Source organism: Mesocricetus auratus, unplaced genomic scaffold, assembly GCF_017639785.1.
Source record: "Mesocricetus auratus isolate SY011 unplaced genomic scaffold, BCM_Maur_2.0 Super-Scaffold_100694, whole genome shotgun sequence".
NCBI lineage: Eukaryota > Metazoa > Chordata > Mammalia > Rodentia > Cricetidae > Mesocricetus > Mesocricetus auratus.
Window position 1 is genome coordinate 3,537,652 of NW_024429268.1, and position 19,335 is coordinate 3,556,986.

The 19,335-nt window shown below is 44.7% G+C and overlaps 2 long non-coding RNA genes across 3 annotated transcripts; one reads left to right on the forward strand and one right to left on the reverse strand.

Moving 5' to 3' along the window:
- Positions 1–5,352: 5,352 nt before the first annotated feature.
- Positions 5,353–15,979, reverse strand: LOC121137754. Of its 2 annotated transcripts, none has more exons than XR_005875058.1 (4): positions 15,639–15,979; positions 13,590–13,689; positions 6,808–6,945; positions 5,353–5,614 (listed from the first exon to the last, which is right to left on the reverse strand). It is a non-coding gene; the product is annotated as an uncharacterized LOC121137754 (long non-coding RNA). The 2 variants fall into 2 exon arrangements; XR_005875057.1 differs by having other exon boundaries at positions 13,590–13,692.
- Positions 7,060–8,666, forward strand: LOC121137755. The gene is made up of 3 exons (XR_005875059.1): positions 7,060–7,660; positions 7,994–8,070; positions 8,322–8,666. It is a non-coding gene; the product is annotated as an uncharacterized LOC121137755 (long non-coding RNA).
- Positions 15,980–19,335: the final 3,356 nt, after the last annotated feature.

Consider the following 19,335-nt stretch of genomic DNA (forward strand, 5'->3'; position numbering starts at 1 on the left):
TTGCTTTGGGCCCGGGCCTCTTCAGGGTCAGGATTGGCCTGGGCACACTCATTTTCTTGGTCTGGCCCAGGCCTCTTTCATTTGATTGGCCCCGGCCTAATTCTCTGGATAATTGTGCCCAGGTTTCCTTAGGGTAAGGGATTGGCCCAGGCCCACATCTCTTCTTCCTTTGGGCCCAGGCCTCTTCAAGGTCAGGATTGGCCTGGGCACACTCATTTTCTTGGTCTGGCCCAGGCCTCTTTCATTTGATTGGCCCAGGCCTAATTCTCTGGATAATTGTGCCCAGGCTTCCTTAGGGTAAGGGATTGGCCCAGGCCCACATCTCTTCTTCCTTTGGGCCCGGGCCTCTTCAGGGTCAGGATTGGCCCAGGCCCACATCTCTTCTTCCTTTGGGCCTGGGCCTCTTCAGGGTCAGGATTGGCCTGGGCACACTCATTTTCTTGGTCTGCCCCAGGCCTCTTTCATTTGATTGGTCAAGGCCTAATTCTCTGGATAATTGTGCCCAGGTTTCCTTAGGGTAAGGGATTGGCCCAGGCCCACATCTCTTCTTCCTTTGGGCCCAGGCCTCTTCAGGGTCAGGATTGGCCTGGGCACACTCATTTTCTTGGTCTGGCCCAGGCCTCTTTCATTTGATTGGCCAAGGCCTAATTCTCTGGATAATTGTGCCCAGGTTTCCTTAGGGTAAGGGATTGGCCCAGGCCCACATCTCTTCTTCCTTTGGGCCCGGGCCTCTTCAGGGTCAGGTTTGGCCCAGGCCCACATCTCTTCTTCCTTTGGGCCTGGGCTTCTTCAGGGTCAGGATTGGCCGGGGCACACTCATTTTCTTGGTCTGGCCCAGGCCTCTTTCATTTGATTGGCCAAGGCCTAATTCTCGGTATAATTGTGCCCAGGCTTCCTTAGGGTAAGGGATTGGCCCAGGCCCACATCTCTTCTTCCTTTGGGCCCAGGCCTCTTCAGGGTCAGGATTGGCCTGGGCATACTCATTTTCTTGGTCTGGCCCAGGCCTCTTTCATTTGATTGACCAAGGCCTAATTCTCTGGATAATTGTGCCCAGGCTTCCTTAGGGTAAGGGATTGGCCCAGGCCCACATCTCTTCTTCCTTTGGGCCCGGGGCCTCTTCAGAGTCAGGATTGGCCCAGGCCCACATCTCTTCTTCCTTTGGGCCGGGGTCTCTTCAGGGTCAGGATTGGCCTGCTCAACTCACTTTCTTGGTTTGGCCCAGGCCTTTTTCATTCAATTGGCCCAGGCCTAATTCTCGGTACAATTGTGCCCAGGCTTCCTTAGGGTAAGGGATTGGCCCAGGCCCACATCTCTTCTTCCTTTGGGCCCGGGCCTCTTCAGGGTCAGGATTGGCCTGGGCACACTCATTTTCTTGGTCTGGCCCAGGCCTCTTTCATTTGATTGACCAAGGCCTAATTCTCTGGATAATTGTGCCCAGGCTTCCTTAGGGTAAGGGATTGGCCCAGGCCCACATCTCTTCTTCCTTTGGGCCCGGGCCTCTTCAGAGTCATGATTGGCCCAGGCCCACATCTCTTCTTCCTTTGGGCCCAGGCCTCTTCAGGGTCAGGATTGGCCTGGGCACACTCATTTTCTTGGTCTGGCCCAGGCCTCTTTCATTTGATTGGCCAAGGCCTAATTCTCTGGATAATTGTGCCCAGGTTTCCTTAGGGTAAGGGATTGGCCCAGGCCCACATCTCTTCTTCCTTTGGGCCCGGGGCCTATTCAGAGTCAGGATTGGCCCAGGCCCACATCTCTTCTTCCTTTGGGCCCGGGCCTCTTCAGAGTCAGGATTGGCCCAGGCCCACATCTCTTCTTGCTTTGGGCCCGGGCCTCTTCAGGGTCAGGATTGGCCTGGGCACACTCATTTTCTTGGTCTGGCCCAGGCCTCTTTCATTTGATTGGCCCCGGCCTAATTCTCTGGATAATTGTGCCCAGGTTTCCTTAGGGTAAGGGATTGGCCCAGGCCCACATCTCTTCTTCCTTTGGGCCCAGGCCTCTTCAAGGTCAGGATTGGCCTGGGCACACTCATTTTCTTGGTCTGGCCCAGGCCTCTTTCATTTGATTGGCCCAGGCCTAATTCTCTGGATAATTGTGCCCAGGCTTCCTTAGGGTAAGGGATTGGCCCAGGCCCACATCTCTTCTTCCTTTGGGCCCGGGCCTCTTCAGGGTCAGGATTGGCCCAGGCCCACATCTCTTCTTCCTTTGGGCCTGGGCCTCTTCAGGGTCAGGATTGGCCTGGGCACACTCATTTTCTTGGTCTGGCCCAGGCCTCTTTCATTTGATTGGCCAAGGCCTAATTCTCTGGATAATTGTGCCCAGGTTTCCTTAGGGTAAGGGATTGGCCCAGGCCCACATCTCTTCTTCCTTTGGGCCCGGGCCTCTTCAGGGTCAGGTTTGGCCCAGGCCCACATCTCTTCTTCCTTTGGGCCTGGGCTTCTTCAGGGTCAGGATTGGCCGGGGCACACTCATTTTCTTGGTCTGGCCCAGGCCTCTTTCATTTGATTGGCCAAGGCCTAATTCTCGGTATAATTGTGCCCAGGCTTCCTTAGGGTAAGGGATTGGCCCAGGCCCACATCTCTTCTTCCTTTGGGCCCAGGCCTCTTCAGGGTCAGGATTGGCCTGGGCACACTCATTTTCTTGGTCTGGCCCAGGCCTCTTTCATTTGATTGACCAAGGCCTAATTCTCTGGATAATTGTGCCCAGGCTTCCTTAGGGTAAGGGATTGGCCCAGGCCCACATCTCTTCTTCCTTTGGGCCCGGGGCCTCTTCAGAGTCAGGATTGGCCCAGGCCCACATCTCTTCTTCCTTTGGGCCGGGGTCTCTTCAGGGTCAGGATTGGCCTGCTCAACTCACTTTCTTGGTTTGGCCCAGGCCTTTTTCATTCAATTGGCCCAGGCCTAATTCTCGGTACAATTGTGCCCAGGCTTCCTTAGGGTAAGGGATTGGCCCAGGCCCACATCTCTTCTTCCTTTGGGCCCGGGCCTCTTCAGGGTCAGGATTGGCCTGGGCACACTCATTTTCTTGGTCTGGCCCAGGCCTCTTTCATTTGATTGACCAAGGCCTAATTCTCTGGATAATTGTGCCCAGGCTTCCTTAGGGTAAGGGATTGGCCCAGGCCCACATCTCTTCTTCCTTTGGGCCCGGGCCTCTTCAGAGTCATGATTGGCCCAGGCCCACATCTCTTCTTCCTTTGGGCCCAGGCCTCTTCAGGGTCAGGATTGGCCTGGGCACACTCATTTTCTTGGTCTGGCCCAGGCCTCTTTCATTTGATTGGCCAAGGCCTAATTCTCTGGATAATTGTGCCCAGGTTTCCTTAGGGTAAGGGATTGGCCCAGGCCCACATCTCTTCTTCCTTTGGGCCCGGGGCCTATTCAGAGTCAGGATTGGCCCAGGCCCACATCTCTTCTTCCTTTGGGCCCGGGCCTCTTCAGAGTCAGGATTGGCCCAGGCCCACATCTCTTCTTGCTTTGGGCCCGGGCCTCTTCAGGGTCAGGATTGGCCTGGGCACACTCATTTTCTTGGTCTGGCCCAGGCCTCTTTCATTTGATTGGCCCCGGCCTAATTCTCTGGATAATTGTGCCCAGGTTTCCTTAGGGTAAGGGATTGGCCCAGGCCCACATCTCTTCTTCCTTTGGGCCCAGGCCTCTTCAAGGTCAGGATTGGCCTGGGCACACTCATTTTCTTGGTCTGGCCCAGGCCTCTTTCATTTGATTGGCCCAGGCCTAATTCTCTGGATAATTGTGCCCAGGCTTCCTTAGGGTAAGGGATTGGCCCAGGCCCACATCTCTTCTTCCTTTGGGCCCGGGCCTCTTCAGGGTCAGGATTGGCCCAGGCCCACATCTCTTCTTCCTTTGGGCCTGGGCCTCTTCAGGGTCAGGATTGGCCTGGGCACACTCATTTTCTTGGTCTGCCCCAGGCCTCTTTCATTTGATTGGTCAAGGCCTAATTCTCTGGATAATTGTGCCCAGGTTTCCTTAGGGTAAGGGATTGGCCCAGGCCCACATCTCTTCTTCCTTTGGGCCCAGGCCTCTTCAGGGTCAGGATTGGCCTGGGCACACTCATTTTCTTGGTCTGGCCCAGGCCTCTTTCATTTGATTGGCCAAGGCCTAATTCTCTGGATAATTGTGCCCAGGTTTCCTTAGGGTAAGGGATTGGCCCAGGCCCACATCTCTTCTTCCTTTGGGCCCGGGCCTCTTCAGGGTCAGGTTTGGCCCAGGCCCACATCTCTTCTTCCTTTGGGCCCAGGCCTCTTCAGGGTCAGGATTGGCCTGGGCACACTCATTTTCTTGGTCTGGCCCAGGCCTCTTTCATTTGATTGGCCAAGGCCTAATTCTCTGGATAATTGTGCCCAGGTTTCCTTAGGGTAAGGGATTGGCCCAGGCCCACATCTCTTCTTCCTTTGGGCCCAGGCCTCTTCAAGGTCAGGATTGGCCTGGGCACACTCATTTTCTTGGTCTGGCCCAGGCCTCTTTCATTTGATTGGCCCAGGCCTAGTTCTCTGGATAATTGTGCCCAGGCTTCCTTAGGGTAAGGGATTGGCCCAGGCCCACATCTCTTCTTCCTTTGGGCCCGGGCCTCTTCAGAGTCAGGATTGGCCCAGGCCCACATCTCTTCTTCCTTTGGGCTGGGGCCTCTTCAGGTTCAGGATTGGCCTGCTCAACTCACTTTCTTGGTTTGGCCCAGGCCTTTTTCATTCAATTGGCCCAGGCCTATTTCTCGGTATAATTGTGCCCAGGCTTCCTTAGGGTAAGGGATTGGCCCAGGCCCACATCTCTTCTTCCTTTGGGCCCAGGCCTCTTCAGGGTCAGGATTGGCCTGGGCACACTCATTTTCTTGGTCTGGCCCAGGCCTCTTTCATTTGATTGGCCCAGGCCTAATTCTCTGGATAATTGTGCCCAGGCTTCCTTAGGGTAAGGGATTGGCCCAGGCCCACCTCTCTTCTTTCTTTGGGCCCGGGCCTCTTCAGAGTCAGGATTGGCCCAGGCCCACATCTCTTCTTCCTTTGGTCCCGAGCCTCTTCAGGGTCAGGATTGGCCTGGGCACACTCATTTTCTTGGTCTGGCCCAGGCCTCTTTCATTTGATTGGCCCAGGCCTAATTCTCTGGATAATTGTGCCCAGGCTTCCTTAGGGTAAGGGATTGGCCCAGGCCCATATCTCTTCTTGCTTTGGGCCCGGGCCTCTTCAGGGTCAGGATTGGCCTGGGCACACTCATTTTCTTGGTCTGGCCCAGGCCTCTTTCATTTGATTGGCCAAGGCCTAATTCTCTGGATAATTGTGCCCAGGTTTCCTTAGGGTAAGGGATTGGCCCAGGCCCACATCTCTTCTTGCTTTGGGCCCGGGCCTTTTCAGGGTCAGGATTTGTCTGGGCACACTCATTTTCTTGGTATAGCCCTGGCTTCTTTCATTTGATTGGCCCAGGCCTATGTTTCCTCTCTAACAGGCCTGGGCTTCGTTAAGGTCAAAGAGTTCTTTGGGTCACCATGTCTTCTGATTTGGGTTCCAGCCTTTTTCAGGGTCAGGGTACCTGCTTAATATTAGGGTGGAGGTACTCAATCCTTTCCAGCCCATGGTTGCTCAAATCTTTGACTAAGTCTTCTTCTATTTTCAGCAGTTCTGAAAAAATAAAAAGAAAAGTCATATGGACTCTCATATTGGAAAATACTAGCATGTTAAATGTTCTCAGAACATCACTGACCTATCCTCAGGGAAACATGCACAGACACAGACACAAATAGCCCACAGTTTACATAAAATAACTATACATTACACAAAGATGAAATATGTAGGAGAGAAACCTGGTTGGGTAACTCCTTCCTGTTGCACAGCTGACTGTCTTTGGTGGAGGGGATATCCATGAGCACATATGGAAAGACTGTTCCTTTGACGTTGTGAGATACACATAGGAGATTCCCACCAAGATACCAAGGTATATTTCCTTTCTGTGGTCTGAACCCTTGATGGAATATCACAGTTACAAGAAACAGCAGAGGTTAGCCCTCCCATCATCTAGAGGATACTTTGCTAAGGCATAGAAGTCTCTAGAGATAATCAAAACATCTCTCTGCTGTGTGGGGATGCTGTCCTCTCTCTGAATGTCATACATGGCCATGTTCAGTGAGGGTATTTCATTCTCTGATCTTTGTTTTTGCAACCCTTCTCAAGATCACATCTGTCTTGTCCATCAAAAACACCTCAGACACTGAATCTGCCTTAGTCACCGCTTTCAAGAGAGCCCCCTGCCAAGTACACTGCTTTGAGATCACTTCTTCACCTACAGAGTTTTCTACAATCACTTACCTGAAACAGATCACTGCCCACCTTCTCCTGAGCTAAATCCTGGTCCACTGTAATGGGCTCTGCTGCCCTCAGATCTGGGTCACACCTGTAACCATGACAGTGACCTCATGTGAGGTCATAGAGGCCAGGCCTCACTCGTCTGAGACTCAGATGTCTTTTGGGCTGGTACTTAGAAGAAGTCCCTGAAGTCTTCTCTTAAGATCATTTCTTGGGAACAAGCTCACATCCTGTCTTCCTTCTCCAGGGAATTTCACACCTGGGACCAGCATGTTCAGTGGGGAAGGGTCATACTCAGCCCTAATGTGCACAGTTCACTTCTTGGTGTCTCGTTTCTGCTGCTCAGTTTATCAACAAGTTTCTCTTGTCAAGAGATTTTAATTGTGCCATCTGCAGTATTTTGGGTATCAAGCTGATGGATAATGTTGGGGTACAACCTTGCCCATCACCACCATTAAACATAGCTTGCAGGAGGATTGCCCAGAAAGCAGGATATCATGAAATTCCCTTACCTGGCCCTGCCATGATACAGTCAATGACTTCTGAGGATATCACTCTGGATACCAGCATAACAGCAGAGCTTCATCCTGTCGTCAGTTTGGAAACTGGAGTTCCAAGGCAGGTGCTGGCTCTGCCTCAGCAGCTGTCACCTTTTCTCACAAATACAGGTTGTGGTTAGTTGAAGAAATTTGACAAAATCCACTCAGACATACATACAGATTAAACCACAAATATATTAACTCAGGTCTCATAAGTAGAAGCTTAAGTTTGAAAATAAAACGGATCGAGTATGGCATCAGTGTCTGTGGACATTCTGGGAAGGGCCTATGAGCCGAATGTAAAGATGATTTCCAGGAAGGTTCATGTCTAGAGAAGCCCAAGAGAAGCACCCCTACCTGTGAAGCATGTGCTCCCTGTGGGAATGTCACAAACAGGTGGGTGGGGCCAGTAATTATCTTTAACATTCAGTAGGCTCAAGCCTTAAGTGATAGACTATGCACTGAGTTGATACTTTCTTCAGAGGCCTCTCCTCATTAAATTTTACATACAATTTATATTTAAATGTATAAGTTAGGGAGATGGCTGTAGTCGTGTTTCATATTGTGTCCCTGACTTCAGCCATGCTGGGCCCAACCAATAGTTATAAATGATAAGGATCATGCTTGGAAGAAGCAAAGACCCTTCAGAGCACTGCAGTAATGAATTTGACACACTCCCTACCTGTCCTGACACTGTGGGCTGCCATAGCTGATGGTTGTCCCTGGCTTGGGCCCACTAGAAGAGTTTCTTCTGCACCAGCCTGGAGCCTGAAGTCTTCTCATGTGATACAGGCTGGGTGTGGACATCCCATGGCCTCTTTCTCCAGTGAGTTGTGGGTGTTGTCTTCCTGAGTCCTTGTTACACTAGTTCTTTGTCACACATCTTACAGACACTTACTGCAGCTTTTTCTACAGCTATAGCACAGGTCCTGTTAAAGAACCACATTGTGCCTCATATCCTTTATCATCCCTGCTCCCAGTATAGCACAGGGAAGTTAAATTAGGCCTTCATTCCAGGAAACCTGTATCTATTTCTCTATCCACAGAGCATAAACCTTCCTCTAAACACATCCAAGTGAAAACCTGTATAAGCACAGAATTAGAAGGAGAGTACTACCATGGTGCTTACTGTGATAGTGACATTGGTGTCTATTCCCAGAAAACAGCCCAAACGTACCGAGTCACATGCACTTGCTGTGGTTCAAGCCCTCCTTCTGGACTCTGGTTTGTCCTCAGGTAAGACAACCGCATTACTAGGTGAGGGTTCTATTGTGAGGTCACAGAGGCCTCACCCACCTCATTCTGAGAATCCCAGGTCATCCAGACCGCAGTTCTCTCCCAGCCTGACCCATCCTTGTTCTTTTCCAACCTATGTGCAAACATCCCTGGAGGCACTTAGCTTTGGGAAAGCAGCTAGAATTGTCTCAGGGATATTTCTGTGAGGATCCATTACATTTCTCTCCTGTCATTCCTCCATCTTCCCACAGGTACCATCACCCTTGAGAGGAGGAACGCAGTTGACAATGCCGCTTCCTCAGCTCAATTGTCTGAACACACACTCTGCCTCATCATCTCAGATTCTTCATAGTCACCATGGTTTACTGCTGGCACTCAGCCTGTGGGATACCATCTTCTGCCCTTCTACTTGGTTCCAACAGTAACCTTATCTTATTTCCTACTTAACTCTCTGCATCATTAATCTTGAGTTTGTGAGTTATTAGCTTGTTCTTGTCTGGCATTCCTGTGGCCCTGGGTTTTAGAATGAACAGCACAAAAATACATAGATGAATAACTAATAAATACATACAGCATGGATGATTGACAATAGAGTTGCAAGCAGAGAGAGAGCCCTCCTTGTGAGATACAGAGACCCCTGGAAGCACAAGGTTTTCCTTGTCCCAAATCAGCTGACCTTTCACTCAAAATGCTGTGTGCAGAAATGACCAAGCTGTCCAGAAATGTGCCAAGCCCTTTGTGCCCAGGTGTGTGCAGGTTATGCAGTGGTATTCAGGCTTTGTTAGCCCTGCTGGGACATGAGACTCTTTGTCAAATCAGTGCTTCCCCTGTGCTGGAAGTTCAGTCTCTCAATCATCAGGTTTCCAGTGCTTCTCATGAAGGGATGATGGACATAAGTCATGATTGACACCAAACAAGGAGACTTCTGGCCAACCAGGTCATGGGGCTACCGTGCATTTTGTGTAGACTCTAAGTGTTTTAAGGCACAGACATTAATTGTAAAAATCTTAAAGGAGAGTCAATGGGTTCTTTTCTTTTCTAAGAAAGGGGACATAAAAGTCTGGGTAGGGAGCTGAGGGCAGATCTGGAAGGAGTTAGGGGGAGGATTGTAGGGTAAGTAAGATCAGAATATATTGTGTGATATTGTCAAAGAATTAATAAAAATATTTATTCATTTACTAATGCATTTATTTATTCGACTTCATGCATTGGCCTCTTTGAACGTCCAAATACAAACAACCATGCCACGTGCCTGGCCTCATCACATTTCTTTAGTTGTGGAGAAAGATTCTATAACCCCTTTTTCATATAATGGCTCTAAAGCTGCATTTCTTTACCTGTGGTCAGGACCCCTTTGGGGGTGGTATTGAAAACTCCATTCACAAGGGGTATCCTTAGACCATAGGATATTTACATTACAATCCATTACAGTGGCCAAATTACAACTATGAATCTGCAATGAAAATAACATTATGGTTGTGGGTCATCACATCATAAGGAACTATATTAAATGGTTGCAGCATTAGGAAGGTTTAGAACCACCACTCTAAAGCCAGAATCACATATGATAAGCTAAAAGTTCTACTGCTTCCAGAAGATGGAACATTGCCCCCTCGTTCAAATACATTTTCACCAGCTTTCTGGGTTTATGGTTTCCTTCACTGTCTAAGCTTACCAGTCCTGGAATTCAGTCTGTAGACCATGTTGCATGAACTCAGAGATCCACCTGCCTGTGCTTCCAGAGTGTAAAATATCACAGGAACAGTCTCTAGTCCACATACTAAAATTCTTCTCCTCTGAAACCTCCTGAGTCAGGCCCTCACTGTTCAAAGCACTCTCAGCACCACTATCTTCCATACTCCTACTGATGAGGCCCATTAAGCCCCACTTAAAGTGTTCAACTGCTTTTTTGAGTCCAAAGTCCACAATCCTCCAAACAAAAGTGTGGCCATCCCAACACAGTAATACACCCCTTCTGTCAGCAACTACTGTCTAAGCTAGTGTTGTATTTCTTTGTAGAGACACCATGACCATGTGATAGTTTGAATGTAATTTGCCCCTATAATCTCATAAGGAGTGGCACTATTAGGAGGTGTGACTTTGTTGGAGTGAGTATGGCTTTCTTACAATTGTGTCTCTATGGGGGCAGGCTTTGAGATTTCCTGTGTTCAAGATCCCACTCAGTGTCTCCTTTCACTTCCTGTTGCCATATATATATATATATGTATGTATGTATGTATGTATATATATATATAATTTTTAAATTTAAATTTAAATTAGAAACAAGGTTGCTTCACATGTAAATTCCAGGTCCCTCTCCATTTCCCTTGCCTCCTCCAGTGCCCTCCCACCAACCACCCCAATATCCTCTCATTTCCCCAGGGAGGGTGAGGCCCTCCATGGGGGTGTCCATAGTCTGTCATTTCATCCAGGGCAGGGCCTAGACCCTCCCCCAAGAGTTCAGTGTGAGAGTGCACCTCACATTGTTGGATTGGAGTCCATACCTGGGATAAACTCTGATCTACTACCCAAGGCCCAATAGATTACCTAGGTCTCCTCACTGACACCCACATTCAGGGGGTCTTGATCAGTCCCTTGCTAGATTCCCAGGCATCATTCTGGGATTCAAGATCTAACCCTTGTCATTCAGCTGTTTCTGTGGGTTAAACCAGCCCAGTCTTAATCCTTTTGGTCATCAGTCCTCCCTCTCTGTCACTGGATTTCTTGAGTTCTGCTCAGTGCTTAGCCATGGAAGTCTGCCTCTGCTTCCATCAGCCACTGAATGAAGGTTCTGTTTCCCAGACTCTCTGCCCATGGGATTGTAGGCTGGTGCTCCCCAGATCTATGTCTAAAATCAATATAAGAGAGTACATGCCATGTTTCTCTTATATTGTAACTGGGTTACCTCACTCAGGATGGTTTCTTGTAGTGCTATCCATTTGCCTGCAAATTTCAGGATTCCATTGTTTTTTTTTTCTGCTGAATAGTACTCCACTGTATAAATGTATCACATTTTCTCTCTCCACTCTTCGGTTGAGGGGCATCTAGGTTGCTTCCGAGTTCTGGCTATTACAAATAATGCTTCTATGAACATAGTGGAACAGACATCCTCGTTGTATGAATGGGCATCTTTTGGATATATGCCTAAGAGTGTAGTTCCTGGGTCTTGTGGTAGATTGATTCCCATTTTTCTGAGGAATCTCCATACTGATTTCCAAAGTGGCTGTATAAGTTGGCATTCCCACCTGCAGTGGAGGAGTGTTCCCCTTTCACCACATCCTCTCCAGCATAAATTGTCATTGATGTTTTTTATTTTAGCCATTCCTACAGGAGTGAAATGGTATCTCAGAGTTGTTTTAATTTGCATTTCCCTGATTGCTAACGATGTTGAGCACTTTCTCAAGTGCCTCTCAGCCATTTTAGACTCCTCTCTTGAAAATTCTCTATTTAGTTCTGTAGCCCACTTTTTAATTGGATCCTTTGGTGTTTTGGAGACTTGCTTCTTGAGTTCTTTGTAAATTTTGGAGACCAGCCCTCTGTCAGATGTGGGATTAGTGAATATTTTTCCCATTCTTTGTGCTGCCTTTTTGTCTTGCTGACTGTGTCCTTTGCCTTACAGAAGCTTCTCAGTTTCAGGAGGTGCCATTTATTAATTGTTGATCTCCCTGTCTGTGCTACTGGTGTTATGTTCAGGAAGCTATCTCCTGTACCAATTTATTCAAGGGTACCAACCCACTTTCTCTTCTAAGAGGTTCAGTGTGGCTGGATTTATGTTGACGTCTTTGATCCATTTGGACTTATGTTTTGTGCATGACGATAGACATGGATGGATCCACATTCTTCTACATGCCAGCATCCAGTTATGCCATCACCATTTGTTGAAGATGCTTTCTTTTTTTCCATTGTATATTTTTAGCTTCTTTGTCAAAGATCAGATGTTCATACATGTGTGGGTTAGTATCAGTGTTTTCAATTCGATTCCATTGGTCTACCTGTCTATTTTGTGCCAATACCAAGCTGTTTTCAGGACTACAGCTCTGTAATAGAGCTTGAAGTCAGGTATGGTGATGCCTCCAGATGTTGCTTTGTTGAATAAGGTTGTTTTGGCTATCCTTGGTCTTTTGTTTTCCATACAATGTTGATTATTGTTCTTTTAATGTCTGTGAAGAATTGTGCTGGGATTTTCATGGGTATTGCACTAAATCTGTATATTGCTTTCAGTAAGATTGCCATTTTTACTATGTTGATCCTACCTATCTAAGAGCATGGGAGATCTTTCCACCTTCTGGTGTCTTCTTTAATTTCTTTTTTAAAAACTCAAAGTTCTTGCTATACAGGTCTTTCACTTGTTTGGTTAGCGTTACCACAAGGTATTTTATGTTGTTTGTGGCTATTGTAAAGGGCGATGTTTTTCTGATTTCTTTCTCAGCCCTTTTATCATCTGTATATAGTAGGGCTACTGATTTTCTTGAGTTGATCTTGTATCCTGCCACTTTGCTGAAAATATTTATCAGCTGCAGGAGTTCCCTGGTGTCGTTTTTGGGTCACTTATGTAAACTATCATATCATCTGCAAATAGTAAAAGTTTGACCTCTCCCTTTCCAATTTGTATCCCCTTGATCTCTTTTTGTTGTCTTATTGCTCTAGCTAGAACTTCAAGTACAATATTGAAGAGGTATGGAGAGAGTGGACAGCCTTGTCTTGTTCCTGATATTAGAGGAATTCAGTTGAGTTTCTGTCCATTTAGTTTGATGTTGGCTGTTGGTTTGCTGTATATAGCTTTTTATTATGTTCAGGTATGTTCCTGTTATCCCTGATCTCTCCAAGACCTTTATCATGAATGTGTGTTGGATTTTTGTCAAAAGCTTTTTCAGCCTCCAGTGAGATGATCATGTGATTTTTGCTTCTCAGCTTGTTTATATGGTGAATTACATTGATGGATTTTTGTATGTTGAACCAACCCTGCATGCCTGGGATGAAGCCTACTTGATCGTGGTGGATGAGTTTTCCGATGTGTTTTTGGATCCGATTTGCCAGTATTTTATTGAGTAAACAAAATCACATTGTTTACCCTCTCCCTTTCTTCCTTCCAGTCCCTCCCAGGTATTTCTTTTTAAGTGTGTGTGTGTGTGTGTGTGTGTGTGTGTGTGTGTGTGTGTTTCAATGTGTATACAGTGTGCACGTGGAGGTCAGAGGACAACTTAGGGAAGTCAGTTATGTCCTTCAACCATATGGGTCCCACAGATAGGACTCAGGTGGTCAGGAGGCCTGGAGGTAGGTGCTATTCTGCCCATCCAAATCTAAATGATTGTACAGTTTTTTTTAACAAACTGAGCATGCTTGAGTTTGTAAATATGAGAAATCATGTGTTTGCACTGAAGAGATAAAAATCTAGCAGGAATCCAGTCGATGTCCCTGTTCTCCATTCTTTCCCTGCATGCTATACGGTCCCTCTTTTCCTTCCTTCAGCTGCCTCACCCCAGGCGATGCTACTGACAATCACAAAGCCCATTACCTACCACCTCAGTAGACACGACTGACCAACAGTCAGCACTCTCAAGACTTTAGTTCAGAGATGGACACGGCGTTCAAAGAGTCCATTCCCGGGAGATGATCTGCCTGCTGGGACAATGAACATATGTACTAAGTGATGGAGCCTCAGGAGCCCAGGAAGGGGAGTTTACCATACAAACAGTCAACAGTGTTTCACATCAATGACAAACTGAGCTTGTAACCTAAGCAGGAAGAAGAATGGGAGACCTTCCAGATGCAGTTGAGCACCGAAGGACCAGCACTAGCCACTGACAGTTGTGTCCTCAGAAGAACAGGGAAGAAGCTGAGAGTATTCTGAAGACAACAAGTTCCTAGACAACTCTAAAAAGAGATGAGCTATCTCCCAATTCACAGACTTTTCAAACTTTTGCTTTGGGTGTATCCAAAAATCAGAATTTTAGTGAAAGTGGTTTATGTTGAGGTATTTCCAAATAGCAACATAAGGAAGTGTGCTCTTGTTATCTGTATCTGACAACCTGATACAACCTTATAGTCAAAGTTTATAAAGAGCCAATTCATAGAACCCAGATTTTTTATCTGTACCCCAAACACAAGTACAAGTGAAAATATTTTGTCAAAAATGATTTATTAAAGCAAAGACTAAAAACAAGTAAAAGAAATCTCTGGGCAATTCTAGTAGCAGTCCATGACAATAGCTAAAGAAGCCAATTAGTTGGAAGTGTAATGGCTTAAGCATAGAATGCTGCTTTTAAAATTATATCAGGACTGGTAAGAGTGTTCAGTGGGGAAAGACACTTGCTTCCAATTCCAATGACCTGAGTCCTACAGCCAGGACTCACAAAGTCGAAGAAGAGACCTGAGTCCTTCAAGTTGTCCTCTGACCACACATGCGTGCCATACCCCTGCCCCCAACACACACAAATAAATAAAATTGAAATTTGTAAAATGATTAAGCATTCTCAATTAAAAGATATAGTCATTGAAGGTAAAATAAGGAAATAGGCAAGTTTTTGTTTTTTAATTTTTCAAATAGTCTAATGTAATGTAGACCTGTCACAAATATACAAAACCACAGCATCATCTGATTAGATACAGAAAAGTTCTTTGACAAAATCCAAGTCCTCCATCATGAAAGTTCTGGAGAGATTAGCAATACAAAGAACATACCTAAACATAATGGCAGTTTACAGTAAGCCCATAGCCAACATCAGTATAAATGGAGAAAAACTCAAAGCAAATCCCCTAAAACCAGCAACAAAACGAGACTGTTCACTCTCTCCATACATATCCCATACAGTACTTGAAGTCTTACCTAGAGCAATAAGACAACTGAAGGAGATCAAGGGGATACAAATTGTAAAGGATGAAGAGAAAGCATCTTTATCTGCAAATGATATGATAGTATAAATAAATGACTAAAAATTTTGACAAGAAACTTGTACATCTGAGAAAACTTTTAGCAAAATATCTGGATACCAAATCAAATGACAAAAATCTGTAGTCCTCTTATATATGAATGACACATGGGCTAAGAAAGAAATCAGGGAAACAACTCCCACCACAATAGCTTCACGTAATGTAAAATATTTTGTGGTAACTCTTACCAAGCAAGTGAAAGATTTATATGATAAAAATTTATTGAAAAAAGAAAGTGAGGAAGATATTAGAAGTTGGAAAGATCTCCCATGCTCATGGATCAGTACGGTTACTATAGTAAAAATGGCCATCTCCATTAAAAGCAATCTACATATTCAGTGCAATACCCATCCAAATTCCAACACAATTTTTCACATATTTTGAAATGACAATTTTCAGCTTCATATGGAAACACATAAACAAAAATCTAGGATAGCTAAAAATACTAAATAATGAAAGAATTATTGGAATTATCCCTAATTCCAAGTTGTACTACCAAGCTATAGTAATAAAATCATCATGGCATTTTTGGCACAAAAAAAGAAATGTTAATCAGTGAAATAGAATTGATGAAGCATAAATAAATCTACATATCTATTGACACTTGATTTTTTGATAAAGAAGTCAGAAACACTCACCGGGAGAAAGTCAGCACCTTCAACAAATGATGCTAGTCAAACCGGATGATTGCAGGTAGAAGAATGCAAATGAATCCATATTTGTCACCCTACACAGAACTCAACTACAATTGAGGAACAAAGACCTCAATATAAAACATGGCACACTGAACCTACTAGAAGAGAAAGTGGAGAATAGCCTTGAATGCACTGACAAGGAGACAACTTCCTGAACAGAGCACACAAATAGTGCAGGTACTAAGATCAACAAGTAATAAATGGGACCTCATGAAACTGAGACACTTCTGTGAGGCAAAGGACATCATCATTCAGAAAAATGGTTGGCTGCATAATGGAAAAAGGTTTTTTACCAACTACACATCCAATAGAGGGTTAATATCCAAAATATATAAAGAACTCAAAAACTATATATCAAGAAAACAAAAATATCTTAAAAGGTGGTACAGTAATAGTATCCCTCCATTGGGAATGGCCTCCCCAAGTCCATTTGTGGCCTAAGAATAAACCCTGGCTCCCCTGGACTTTGATGATTCCCCATGGAGGCTCTTATTATCCCTGGGGAGTGGGTGGTGGGTGGGTTGGAGGTGTTGATGGGAAACATGGGAGGATGGGAGATCAAGAGAAGAGGTGACACATAAGTAAATAAAAGTGCTTCTAAAAATAAAAGTTTTAAAAAGGTGGTACAGACCTAAACAGAGAATTCTTAATAGAGAAATCTCAAATAGCTGGGAAATATTTAAAGAAGTGTTCATCATCCCTAGCCATCAGAGAAGTGCTGAGCAACACTACTTTGTGATTTCATCTTACAGCTGTCAGAATAGCTAAGATCAGTAATACAAGTGATAGCTCACGATGATGGGGATGTAGATCCAGGGGAACATTCATTCATTGTTGGTAGAAGAGCAAACTTGTACAACCACTGTGGAAATCTGTGTGGCTGTTCCTCATGAAGGTAGGAATTAATCCACCTCAATATCCAACTATACTGTTCTTGGTTATGTAACCGGGGGATGCTTTATCCTACTACAAAGACACTTTCTCAGCCATGTTAATTACATTCTACCCATATTCAAAATTTGGAAACAGCCTAGATATCCCTCAACAGAAGAAGGGATAAAAAATGTGGTACATTTACACAATTGTTTTATTTTTTAAAAATGGCATCATGAAATTTGCCAGCAAGTAGATGGAACAGAAAAAAATAATACTGAATGAGGTATCCCACACTCCAAAAGACAAATTTGATCAGGGTCTTATTCAGCTATCATTAGAGAAGCTTCCTCTGGTGGCAGACTGGAACAAATGCAGAGACCCATCCACAGACGTTATACAGATTGGAACACTGCATAGAGCTCCAAGAAAGACCTTGGGACACGCAGCTCTAAATGGGGTGTCTCCATCAAATCCTTCCCCTCAGAGCACAGGGAACCTGCAGAAGGGGAGGCAGAAAGAATGTAAGAGCCAGAGGTGATGGAGGACACCAAGAAAATAAAGCCAACCAAATCAACAAGATCAAAGCTCTTATGACCGGAGCTGAAGCAGAATGCACGGGGCCTATAAGGGCCTGTTTCAAGTTCTCTGAGTATCAAGGCTCCCAGTTTAGTGTTTTCATGGGATTCCTTGAGTGTGCCGACAAATGGGTCTCTAGTTCTTTGCCTTCTCTTGGGTCCTTTTCCTTCTGTTGGTTTGTCTTGTCCAACTTCAATGTGATAGTTTTTGCTTTATTGTGTTTTTATTTTATTTTGTGATATATTTATTGTCATCTCCTGGAAACTTTTTTCCTAATGAGAGGCAGAATGGAAGTGGGTCAGGAGAGGAGGGGAGATGGGAAGGAACTGGGAAGAATATAAGGAGAGAAAACTGTAATGGGGATGCATTGTGTGAGAAAAGAATCTATTTTCAACAAAAATGAAAAAAAATGCCACTAAGTCTTCTACTTGAAAAATACTCAGCGGGTACTTAGATGCCAATATTCCTTAAGATGTGTTTCTGTATTTTAACAAACCCATATAACACAGGATTTTCTAATCCATGATGATTCTTTCTTTCACACCTTCCTTCCCAGTCCTTTGGGGGTAAATCAGCTGATGCTTTACCTCAATGGTGTTCTCCATTTCCAATTAATCCTAAGAAGTAATTCACATGCAAAGCTCAAGTTACAAAGCAAAGTTGAAATGACTAATGAGTTTTGGTGAGGATTGGACACAAACAAATACTAAATTGCCACATCATGGGTCTTCTCCTTTCAGTGATAAATTAGTAAGCAAATAAGCATTTCTGAAGTGGACTGAAGTCTTACCAAATAATTTTTAAGTAACATAAAATATGAGCTACTAACAGAGAATGAGAAACAAGTTAAGGAAAAACGCTGTGAAATGAGGAGCAGACACGAAGTGTTAGAATAAATTATCTGTTCTGTCTGTTATTTATCTTTATTTGGTGCTTTCCAATTAATTGTACTTAGCTGAATGGAAACATGAAATTAGCATTATAAAGAGAACTTGAAGCCTAAAATGAGTAAATATTTACTGAGTGCTTAACATTTGATGTTACAAGACAAAGCCCTGAGCACAGGGAGTATCTCAAGTGCTGAAATAACAGTTACGGTATTTCCACCTGAAACATTCTTGCTGGAGAGATGACTCATTATTCCTCCCAGTTAAGTGCATGTAACCTGCCTCAGAGGGGCTCAGTTCCCAACGCCCATAACCACCTGAAACTCCCAGGGGAGTCAATGCTGTCTTCTGACCTCTGTGGGCACCTGCACTCACATACACAGACTCCTACACAGACAGACACACATATACACAATCAATTAAAATATGTTTTTTAAAAGAAATGTTCTTATACTTTCTGTTGTGTGGCTTAATATCTTAAAATTCAGCACACACACACACACACACACACACACCACAACCACCACCACCATCTTCTACAAAGTAGTTTTAAAGTACAAATTTCTGAAGGTACTTTAAGAAATGTACCAAAAAAATTGTGAGAAGGCACTATGTGAACTCCATTAAGTATGGTACAAACAAAAATCCTACTGGATTCTGAGAACACACCAGTTCTTTCTTTGATCTGAGAAGTCTTTTTAAGGACTCAATGCTATTTGAATCTAGCTTCAAAGAACAGATGGGATTTCAATAAAGGAGCTGCAGGGATAGATAGTTCAGATTTCAGAAGCAACTTGTCCAAAGAAATCAAGGCAAGCTTGGATTCAGGGAAGCAGAACTTCAATGGGTAGTGCTGACTACTTTATTGGATGGTTAGGAAGTCATCACTGGGTTTTCTACACATGCTAAGTTCTTACAAAGGAAATGATGAGATCATGTGTTTGTCCTGAAGGTTGATTTAAAAGGTCAGACAGATCTGGGATTGATAACAGAAAAGCTAGTTAACCAGAATCTCCATTTTTCTTCTCAAATGAGATTAGTAATCAATTCCTAAGAAACTTAAGTGAGACCGTGTATGTAGAGTGTCCGCCCGCAGTATTCAAGTGGTTTTTGCCATTGGAAAGAAGTAAGATGTCAAAACATTTGAATATAAATTAAAATGTTTACTTGAGTATTTCGTTTGTGACAAGCAATTCACAAGTAGTAGTTCACCAGGGATTAGGGGAGCAAATCCCTCACAATCACCGTGCTGGAACCAAAATTGATTTGGACAGGAAAGCCAGCACAAGGACCATGGAGGT